At 38.1% G+C, this 12,027-nt stretch overlaps 2 pseudogenes across 1 annotated transcript; both read right to left on the reverse strand.

Annotated features, from left to right (window-relative positions):
• Positions 1-508: 508 nt before the first annotated feature.
• On the reverse strand, positions 509-4,528 carry LOC148725531 (uncharacterized; annotated as a pseudogene). Its single transcript, XR_015990216.1, has 3 exons — positions 3,733-4,528; positions 3,326-3,382; positions 509-2,812 (listed from the first exon to the last, which is right to left on the reverse strand). The product of XR_015990216.1 is annotated as an uncharacterized LOC148725531 (transcript).
• A 4,668-nt stretch (positions 4,529-9,196) lies between these two features.
• LOC148725532 (uncharacterized) lies at positions 9,197-10,983 on the reverse strand (annotated as a pseudogene).
• Positions 10,984-12,027: the final 1,044 nt, after the last annotated feature.

The following is a 12,027-nucleotide window of genomic DNA, read 5'->3' on the forward strand; positions in this document are numbered from 1 at the left end:
ATTTAAGATCATATATGTGATAAGAAGAATCTTGAAATGAATCCGTGCTTCCACAGGTAGCCAGTGTAGCCCCTTTAACCTATTGACGTCCAGTGTGCCGGTATGCGCCCATAGGGACCCACACCCTTTCTACGCCTTGTGACATCATCACTTTTAACCTTTGAGCACGTACTTGAACAGGTTAAAAATATCTTACAAACGATACCGGAATGAGGGCAATTGAGTGAAGGAGATTGGAGAAATAGCCAAAAAACCATGTAACTTTGACCTGAAAATCTGCACGAAAATCTTGTTCCATTACCCACCTACCTTTCTGAGCATGTGCTTTGAAAATAATGAGTAGTTTCCTAAAAAATCTCTACACCAAAATGAAGCCTACTAAATTTCTAGCAGGTGAGGAGAAACTTCAGGCAAGGAGAGGGGAAAGAAAGGGCAGGAAAAAGAGAGAAAAGTATAAAAGTTGTAAGTGGGGCATTACTTTTCAACCCAAAAACTCTCCAAATTTTGCTTTGTGCATGTGGCCGAGATTTTCAGGCCGCCATTTTGCATTTGGATTGAAAGGCCGTCGAGTGTACGAGCTGTCAAGGGGTTTTTGGTAAGTTTGAGCTTTTAAAACTCACAACAGTGACCCGAAATCTGCTCGACTAGCCTCAAAACACAGTTTTCCACAAAAGCTGATGCCATTAATGGGTTAACACTATGCTCTATAAATTTCATGATTGGGTCCCCACAAAAACAGCACTTAGCAACATCAGGACATGCTTTTGACAGACCACAATAACAATAAGATGGATCACTGAATACCCTCTCTGGGATGTAGGCTAAATTTTTGCACGCAGATTCTGGCTCCTGAAAACCATGCTGAGGCAGCCAAGTCAGCATCACATATTCATGTCTAAATATTTCAACCCATCTGTTTTGATATGTTATATTTTTCCTTAATTTTTTCAGAAACACATGTTTTGCTTCTCGCCCTTCCATTGTTACCATTCCCAACCCCTGCCCATACTTTTCAAGCATTTGACGACAATGAGTGGGGATAATGTGACCCAATGTCCAGACAGTAGGATTTACAGACCTTGACAAGAACAATGAATTTACTTTAAAATACTCATAGCAGGCAATAGAAAGCTGATCAATCTGGTCTAATGTTATCTCGAATCTATTGAAGAGAGAAGCACACTCTCTCAGCCTCACACCTAAGTAAGCTAAAGCAAGAACTGTTTGACATTCTTTCCTGGAGTCACTTTCACAGCTAAGCCACTTGATTAATCTCATGAAATTATGACAAAAACAACGGGAATCTTTTCCAGTAAATCTATAATGCAAATCAGCTCCAGACCCTTGAGTTTCATTGAACTATTGTTCTGTCTTGTTTGCAAGGCGCCTGGTCTTTACTTCTGTTTGTAAAGCTGTAATTACTTGTGCGAAAGGGCTATCAGGTGGGACCTCTGAAAAATTTTTACAATCAGCTGGCAGCTTAGATTTTCTTATAGCTTCTGTCAAAACTGCTTTAAAAAAGTACTGCCAAGCATTGTTCTTCAGATGAAGGGGTTCCACATGAGCTTTATCAATATAAGAACCTAATAGAGGCAAAAACTCTTGTCTACTACTTTGTTTGGCAATGAAATCTGTGATTTTAGATCTCTTTGTCTTTGCAGAAATTTTTTCAAGTGCTACTCTTCTTTTAAATGCTTCAACCTTGTTGACAACATTTACTCTTTGCTGGTAATTCCATGGTTTCCACTTGTTTGACCTGTCAGTTCCAAATGTACCCTTCACATCCCTACAATCAGCTAATGAAACATTTGCAAAGGGTGCACTAATAGTCAATTCACCTGCCAACATGGCAAGCATCTTCATGTCATTTGGCAATTCCTCCAGCTTAAACCCAAATTTAATGCCTTCAAATTCATACTGGGTTCTTTCTAACTCTGCAATTTGTGGTAATAATGACCTCACATATTTCTTTGTAACAGGACAACTTTCATCACAGTTGGCACCAAAAATTAGAGAGTTATCATAACTTTATGCCACCCTTCTTCCAACATTGAGGAAACTGACCAAGAAAGAACATGCACTCTCATTCTTGCCAAATGGGCATCCATCACCATCAAGAGCAATTTGAAAAGTGCCTGTTGATTCTGTAAAGGCTTTCAATCTTTCTTTTATATTCTTAGAGAGATAAAATTTGGCAAGCATTGGAAGGTATTGTCTAAATTAAGTCTCTATATGCACCATTCACAGGGTTTTCAGTTTCTAAGCCCTCTAGATAGTCTAGGTCAATTTCATGAACAGTTTTAATATCAATCTTTTTAAACTGTTCCACAAGGTTACTATAAGTGAGAAGCTTTGGTACCTTACAGCCTTTACAAATTGAAATGCTTGTTCTTTTCCCTGGTTTACTTTCATTTGATTTCATTGAAAGCACCAGTCTAACACTTTTGTACTTTCATTTGCCCATTACACCACTTGCATAATATGTTGCAATACTTCGTATAATGTTGTCATCTGACTTTTCAAATTTTAAAACATTTTTCTTATATTCTTTAGAAACTACTCTATCAGTCAACTGCTTGTTCCCTCTCACATAACCTGTGAGAGTATCCAGTTTGCATCTTTTCTACAAAGTGTCAAACAATCCCTCAAAAGTGGCTGAAGAATGTTCATTTGTGCTTCCATGAATTCTGGCAGCAGCTTCAATGGTCTCATGCCTCCTTTTCCTTGCAATTCTAGGTCCCAGTGTTGATTGTCCATCAGCAAGTGCAGTAGGGCTTCTTGTTCGTGCCTGAGATACCTGTCCCTCATGTGTCTAAAAATATCACTAACTGATTAGACACTGGGTAGTAACACATTTATTAAAACAAGAAGTGGTAGAATGAGACCAAAATTGTAAACATTATAGATCTGAACACAACAATTGTACCTCACCATATCTTACATTTGATATTTTGATGTTTATAGTTTAGAGACACCATCATTTATGACAGCCTTCTGACTGACCAAATGAACACAGGAACACAGGCACACACTCGGGATTCTTGCCCAGGCACTGGCATAGAAGCCTGGCACTGGCTGTCATTCTGGTACTGGCTCTGTGTTAAGTGGCCAGTCCACCAAAATTTAACTTCTAAAAATATTTTTTCTTCTCGCAAAATTGAATATGTTTCCATTAAATGTTTTTATCAAAAACTGGCATAAAATTGTATCTATCCACTAATTAATGAAAATCCACAGTCAGAAGTTGTGCACAGCAGTTTTTTGCTGCACAATAATTACCGTTACTGGTAAAACAACCACAATGAGGAATCAAGAGTATACTCACAGTAATATTTTCTAACTCATTTGTTATGTCCTTGCATCGTTCCCTTACTGCGGCCAACTGAAAGCATCAATTAAACATGTCATTTTTTATGTTCTGATTGGTTAATTTTTAAAGTTCATATAAAGTTCAAACAGATAAAAAAAGCTGGGGGGTGTTAACAAATATTTGTGTAGGGAGGTACAGGGGAATGCACAAACCATTACCCAGTTTATAATTAAAATTATTATCATTATTACTTTTAATTTCCTACCTTGTCAAAATTGAAAAACAAGCCTCTATGTACTCACACTTCCACCACTTGCCTAAAATACCTTGATACAAAATTCTCTAATATTCGAAATATAAAACATTCTCAAAGCACCACTTCTAATTTACGTTAAAATGACAAATTAAATATGTTATCTCGCCTTTTCCTGGGCTCGTTGAACTTTTTTGTATTCTGCCTGTAGCTTGTGATTTTCATTAACAGCTTTCTCTCTTGCAACCTTCCGATCTTTCATGTCTTGAGCCAAGTTAAAGCGCGTGTTCTTTTTGGGTGGCATCCTAAATATTAACTCATTAAAAACTAAGAAAAGAATGCAAAAATCATAGAGTACTAGTGAAGGCTTTGAAGTTTCTCTTCGTAACAAAATTTCTTGGATAAGAAGAAACATTTAAAAGACTATCTGGGCCAAAAATACCATACGAACGACAAGAAAACCTTACCTTCCCTTTTACTATTTCCTCTGCTGTCTCTTTTTACGCGAACATCGAAGAAAGTATTGCATGTTTGGGATCAAAATGAAGGGCAAACTTGTTTACTTTCAGCAAATTTGAGTTTTGGTGCCTTCGGACTAACCCAAGGACCGCTCGGAGGCATTTTTCGACAGGCATTTAACTCAGTTCCAGTCTTCTCTAAGAAACACACGGTCGCAGACACCATATTTGTGGACAATGATTGTTCTGCTTCATAGCACGCGCCGGCCCAGCGTGCTCTTGGAGATCCTTGATTTCATTGTCAGAAGGCCCTTAACCATGCCTGAACTGTGTTCTACGACTACTACAGCGGCAGCGCAGCAAGCCAGATTGCTTGCATTGGCGAATATTTGGAGGTGTACTGTTTCGGTGTTTGTTGTGTCTCACGATGCTCCTAGACACAGTGACACTTTTGAACTGCTTCGTCCACTTGGTCCACTGTTTCGTTAAGGGATCTGAAATTTTTGCATTCCATCCGTTCTTTTCATCACACGCCTCTCTTAGATCCATGTTCCCTCCACAGTAGTTGGTGACAATATGCCAAGGAGGTCATAAATGCTGCCCAGGTGGCTGAGAATAGTTTTCTTGGTGACCTGCTCTTCTTCGGCGTGTCATTGAATAGTTAATTCCAGTGTGTCGTTTTGTTTGTCCCAACTGAGTCCAAGTATCTTGCTTGATTGGTCATCCCGTCACTCTCTAGTTCTAAAGGATTGGACTCCCATTTGAGTACGGGAAACCTTGCCTCCTCCAACATCTGGGTGGCTTCTGATTTGAATCTTTCCATTTCTTCTAAGCCTTGACCAGTTTTCATTAGGTTATCCACATAGGTGTTCTCCTGCAGCATTTGAACAGTTTCCAGACCTCTTCTGGTTGTTTGTTTTAGTGATGCTGTAAGGTGGCTCCTATTATGAATGGGCTTGCCCCTGCTCCAAAAGGTACTCACGTGAATCTTAAGTGCTCTTCTAGGTCGTCTTTCTTTATTCCAATTTGTAATAGTTGGCTACCACTGGGGATGAAATAACTCCAAAAAGGTGGATGTTCTTTACGGAACTCGACGATGGGGCCATTTAGATCATTGTTCTCAAATCACAGAAAGTGGAGAAAATCTCTCCTGGTTGGATTTACGTAGAAACTATGGAACATCTGTTCTTTGTCACAGGTAAGTGCAACATCGTCTTTACGGAAACGGGTCAGGACTCCCACAAGAGAGTTTAACTGGCTTGGACCTTGCAGAAGGTTTCTGTTTCAGAGCTTGTTGTAAAAGACAGCTCTGGAAGCAAAGACAACTTGTAATTGACTGGGTTCCTTTGGATGGTAAATATCGAAGTGAGGCAGGTACCAGATTTTGCCAGGAGAACCTGTTAGCTCATCTTCTGGAATACGCCTGGCATGTTGGAGGTCAAATTTCTTCTACATGAAATCCACGTAGTTCTCTTTCGCTTTCCAGTCATTACTTAATATCTTCTTTAGGGACAGTAGTCTCTTCCTACATTGCTCTCTGTTGTTTGGAAGGTTGACTTCATCTCTTTTTGAAAGGAAGTGGTGATTCCCAGTTTCCTAGATGATTCTTATGTATTTCAGTGCTTATGATTTGACAGAAGCGTCTATCTTTGATCGATTGCACTAGTTCAGTTCTGGGAGTCTTGCAGTTGTAGTTTAGTTCGCTAAAGTCAAGTTTCATCATCTCATGTATCTGTTGGGGGGACGTTATGTCTTTCATTTGTGTGTTGGCAACAAAGTGGGTTACAATGTCTGTCTGGCAATTGGGGTGAGAAATCTGACATGCCAAAACGTTTCCTGAGTTGTGTCTAGAGTTGTGAACGGGTGGCTCCTCTCTCATAATGGTCACACGATAAATTGATGCTTTGGAGGTAGGTTCATGAAGTACAAATTTGTGCAAACAGACTGGTCTAATGATCGTCCACCCAAACTTGTATTTCTCGGCCCATGGTTCGTCTGCCTCTCCGTAAATGACTTTCAGTGGGTGGAAGACAGTGGGGATGTTTCTGCCAATCAACATGCCAATTCCAATATGGGGCCAGTGGTAGATTCTATCTCCAATAACTTGTCTGCAATAACCAAAGTGGCCCTTGAAAACCTTTTTTTGGGGCCAATTTTTCAGGAAAGGGGCCAATAAATTGAAAGCTGCAGAAGGAAAAATGCATCAAATTTATTGGAGTAGTACTTCTTAAATTTTGTCATAGATCCTAATAAACGCACACTGTGGACTTCTTTTATTTTGAGTACATAAATACTTACATAGATACTTTATTTGGTCTCGCAGGTTAAAAACCGGCAGCCGTTGGCTGGTGTGGACCTGCGTTACTAATTTACAATGTTTATATCTAAAAAGACCTCATATACTATGTGCGAAAAAGAAAAAAAAAGTTGAAAAATATATATATATATATCAATAATAATAAAAGTGATCTGATTTGTTTGTGATCGAAGAGCTCTCCTTTTCAAAGTTGAAAAGAACTTCCTGTACTTTCTTCAAACCCTGTGAACGCTTTGCAGACTTACTGAAGTAATAGATGTCACGAATGATCTGCTGATAATTCTTCAGTTTTGCAATGTCAGAGGCAGCCTGACTCATGCAAAGAGTAAGTCGCTGTGCAAGACAATGTACATTTAAAAGGATTGGGTTTTCCTTTTTCATTAATGCACTCACTCCTCCCTTGAGGCCTGTCATGACTGAAGCCCCATCGCTTCCTAATCCAAACACTTTGCTTAACACAGGAGGGAGAACATAATTATCCTTTAGGACAGTTCTCAAGCAATCCAGTATAGCTGTAGCTTTTCCATCTGACATGTCAGGATTCTTTACAAACCAAGTTGTAGGAACAAAATCTTCAGTCATAAAGCGAACGTAAACAACAAGTTTCTCAGTGATTGAAATGTCTGTACTTTCATCAACAAGGACACTTATAAACTGACTTTGCTGAATCTGCCTCTCTATTTCCTTTGCAATGACAGCCCTTGTAGAAATCCAGTATATTTTAAGTATACTTCAAATAGCCCTTTAAAGTATACTTCATCTGTACTTCAAATATACTTTCAGAAGTATACTTAAAGTACTATACTTTTGGTCACTTGAAAAGTTTACTTCAAGTATACTTAGCAGGTAGTATATTTTAAGTATACTTAGCAGGTAGTATACTTTATGTATACTTTGCAGGTAGTATACTTCAGGTATACTTCCTCATACTTCCCCCATAAAGTTTACTTCAAGTATACTTCCTCATGAAGTGTACTTCAAGTATACTTAAGGCATATTGTTAAAGACACTCAAATGTGTACTGCAATGTAGTGGTAATGTTTATTACAATGGCAATAAGCCAGCCAAATTTATTGTACATAGAACAATTTTCTTTCTTAAGAACCAATTAAAAAGCCTTGAGACTTCTCTAATGTTAAAACTCAAAGGTAAGCAAGGTTAATTAAACTTTACTGAATCTTAAAATCAGCATTCAAACTACAGTTTACAATATTTAGGCCTATTAATATATGTAATTTAACAATCCAATTTAACAAATCACAAACTTCTTCTTAGGTATTAAAGAATATAAGAGCAGTTGGTTGACAGTTGTCTTCTTCCTTGACTTTGCCTCCAAACAAGTTATTTTATTTCTGAGTGCAATCTTTAGAACACTATCAGAAGGCAAGTCTGGAAACTTTTTCTGTGTGTAACCTACAAAAAAAGAAAGAAAAGGACATACTTTGTGAGGAGTGAACTCTTAGAGCATAGGAAGTGAAGACAAGTAAATAATAAATTTATCTGAGATTATGTTAATACTCTCTTTTATGTATCAAAGAGTTAAGCTTAGTGATAAATATGGGGTAACAAACTAGTGGAAGACTTTGGCTGGTCAACATATTTTCCTCATTGTGCTGATGAAGTATTGCTTTTCCTTCACTGCCACTTTAGTGATAAAAGAAATTGCAATAAAAATCAAATGCACACGAGATGAAAGAGTTTTGACTGTGTTCCTTTGGTTAGCTTGTGACAAGAGTGCTCAGTTTGGTGTGACTGTAAGTTCATTTAAAAGCTGCCGTAACACTAAAAGCCTTTTATGACTTTTATCTTAATAAGAAAAAGTCAATAGATAGGGTGTATAAATTCTTAATAATTTGAATATATCAACAAAGTTGAAATGATAAATTGGCCACTGTTACGATTATAAAAGCTGACGTTTTGTGCGTTAGCCCGAAAGAGCGTTGGCCCGAAAGAGCGTTAGGCCGAAAGACCGCAGGTTGTCATATGACAATCTGCGGTCTTTACTTACACTTAGGTAGCAGGGAAAGCTGTAAAACTCTTGAACAAAAGCTCATCTTTCAAACCGGCAGTCTAAATCCCACAGGTATCAACGAATGCTTTTTATTCCACTAATTTATTCGTGTTTTTCTCATTGCCATGTTCCCACCAATCACGTAGCTTCTTTTTCTGCCTTTAAAAGCACACACAACCCGCAATTGCCCTAGTCGCTCTGATGAAGGGCTACCGCTCGAAACGCCAGCTTTTATAATCGTAATGGTGGCCAATTTACCATTTCAACTTGGTTGATATATTCAAATTATTTTGTTACCCCCACCGACGCAGCCCCAAACAGTTTCTTTAGAAACTATCAGCTTTATTCATCTGTGCTCCATTTACAGCATCTTTGAATTAACCTTGAGATTTGTCAAAGTCAACTCTCAGATTGTGACTTTACAACTTTAGCACTGAAGCACTATCAACTTTCTCTCGACCCATTTAAAAAATGGCTGCCGGATTAATATTTTAACCACCACCCAGTTAGCCCAATAGATAGTGCACTGGACTGTTGTGCGGGAGGTCGAGTGTTCGAGCCCTGGCCGGACAAACACTCAAGGTCTTGAAATAATTGAGAAGAATTTGCTACCTTTCTATAACATCAAGAAATTGTTAGATATTCTATTCTTCTTGGATATTGATGAATAAAGAGAGGTCCTGTCTCCTGCAGGGTTGGGGGTAGGAGACGTTTATTTCCCACCCACGAGATTACTGTGTGATGGATGTCCTCCCCTGGGGTGGGATGGGTGGGTTTATACATTGAGTGTAAAGCATTGTTGATCTGTCATTGCAAATAGCGCTCTACAAGAAATAAATTATTATTTTTAAAATCATTATTTAAATTTATATTAGCCTGACTGGCCTAGTTTTCCAGTACAAAATTCAAAAGAATACATCATCTTAAGTGAGACTAATTTAAATTTGAGTCAAAGAATATAAATCTGGCAGCCATTTTTGGAATGGGTCTATGCTACTAAGGGAGAATCAAGTTAAGTTGTTCTTGGTCTTAATATTTCAAGCATATTTTCTTTTCAAGCTAGTCAGTCACGCACTCTACTGTAAGAACCCTAGATTTTGCTCAACCTGTGATTATATTTAGTTTTATAAAAGCATGTTACTATTACATGGTGTTTCTCAGCAAGGAGCCTTTAACACTTTTCCTGGTCTTGGGGCATCACTACTCTGAAGAGCATTGGCTGCCTCCTCCCTGCATTGGCTTAGTTGCTCAGTCAGTAATTTATTTGCCTCCCTTAGCTTTTCTAATTCTGCTTGCAGGTGAAGGCATTCTGCACAACTTGGCCCATTCTGCCGTCTACGGCACTAATTATTGAAGCTCTCGGGTGGACATGGACTCTTGGTCGCTTCACCCACACTTGGCCAATCATTTGATGGCTGGCTTTTTTTAGAATTTTCAACAAAGCTGGTTGCCTCAGCAACATCAATTTCTCCAGCTAAATCCTGGCCATTGTCTTCCAGATCAGAAAAACAAGGAAAGAAAAATATAAAGGCTTTAATGCATGGATTTACCATCGCAGACTAAAGGACTTGAAATACAAACCAAATTTATTTCAAAACCTATGCAGGCATTTTATTGTGCTTGATGGAAATACAGTACAACAGATCAGTCTGATTGATAGAACTTTGTGTCTCAAGTAACGTCTTTATGTTGGTTTCATTTGCACTTTTGAAATTATTGACCTTGCTTTAACTGAGAACAATTTTTCAAAACGTAGAAAGAAAAAATGTTTTGTTACCAAAATTTTCCTCATCGCACTCATCATCTTCATCCTCATTCTCCCTGGAGGGCCTTTGCACTATGCGATGCTTTTCTTCAAGTACTTGTTCTTGTTCTTGTTCTTGTTCTCTCCTTTCTTGTAAGTTTGCTTCCTGGACCACATATTCTTTCCTTTGGAGTTCCTTCTCCTTTCTCTTAAGCTCAACCCTCTTTCTCTCAAGCTCCTTCTCTTTTTCTTTAGTCTCCTGGTTTCATGAACAATGACTATGGACCTATTTAACTGTGACATCTGCCCAAGGATGTTTAAATCTCTTTCGTCTAGTGCCTTTTTTCTTTTAATTTTTTCTCTTTTTTTCTCCTCTTTTTCATTTGCAGTTGCCAACTTGTCTTCCTGGGTTTGCTCTTTGGACACAGCATGACCTTTCCTCTTACTTTTTTCCCCTGCTTGTCTTCTTTTTTCCAGCTGATCCACCTTGTTTCTCTATACCATTTTTCATTGTTATTAGCTGGTCTTTATCTTCTGTTGGGGGAAAAGATGGAAACACTTGGCTAATAACCAGGCCCTTGGCTCTACTTGATAAATCTTTTAAAGGTACACTAGTTATTACATTTTGATAACAAGTCTTGTTTCTCTATTCGGTAATGTTAAAAAAACAGGACCCTATTTTTCAATCCAACACCTTGGTATATAATTGTGGATTATAGAAACCCTGTCAAGCCCTTTACTTAGAAAAAAAAGAAAAAAAAATGCAGTGTTTGTGATGTTGTTTGTAGACCGTGGAAGGAAGCAGCTAATGACCAAGTTGTTATATCTGTGTTGTTTAATTCACGACTTACAAGACAATCCAGTTCTCTAAAAGTAAAAGTGGAAAGCATGGTCTCGATTGACCTGTGACGTAATGAGTACTGGAAGTGAATAGATAATCACACAACGTTACAGTGTTCAAGGCCTTGGAGGATATCTAGCCAGAAATGAGGGAAATTTTAGCAACAACCATTAATTCTTCCTTGCGTGCAAGATCACACGCAAAGTCACTATCTCCTACCAGTGGTCTGAAGTCTACACTAATGTTACCTTTGCATTCATTTAAAGGAGGCACAATCAGCTTTTACTTAATTTCTTTACCCCTAATATTTCATTTACCTTTGGTAGTGTGTGTGTGTGAACTTCATTAGAAATTGCTGATATGGTTTCTTATTAACTTTACCGAAGGACTTAATTCAAAGTAAGTAATTTACTTTATAAATATATGTGGCAGTGTTCGATTGAGTGTGTTCATCAAAAACCAGAGTAAGTTTTTATTACCTCAACCAATTAAACCAGCCATTATATGTTATATGAGCCTCTGGCTCAAATTATATGAGCTATTATATGAGCCTCTGGCTCTGGCAATATAGGCAACCATGCCCCACGCAAAGACATTAAACTTGATTACAGGAAAAAACTTGATTACAGCCACTGTTTACACATTCAACCAGCGTAACTGTATATTTTATCACTGATACTTTATCAGTGAGAAATAGCAGAAAAAAAAGTATATTCTCATTAAAACTCATTCAATTTCAAACGAATAATTATTTTATTTCAATAGAGTGAATACCAGAAACAAAAGTACCGTATTTATTCGCCTATAAGCCGAGCGATTTTTCCAACAAATTAAACTGAGAACAGGTAAATTCTCGCCAAGGTAGGGGGTTCGGCTTATAGCCGAGTATTTTCGCCAAAAAATATTTACGGGTGCTTAACAAGCTTCGAAATTCAATGTTTGTTCGACTATTAGCCGAGCGATTATTAACAAACACAAATTTCCGAGATCACGAAATTAGTGATCTTAGTGCGAAGGCTGATGGAATGGCGCTTTTTCCATCTCTGGTACCAACCCAGTGAGGCTTTGAAGTCTGGGTCACTGCTCAACTCCT

This window comes from Stylophora pistillata, chromosome 8 (genome assembly GCF_964205215.1).
Source record: "Stylophora pistillata chromosome 8, jaStyPist1.2, whole genome shotgun sequence".
Classification (NCBI taxonomy): domain Eukaryota; kingdom Metazoa; phylum Cnidaria; class Anthozoa; order Scleractinia; family Pocilloporidae; genus Stylophora; species Stylophora pistillata.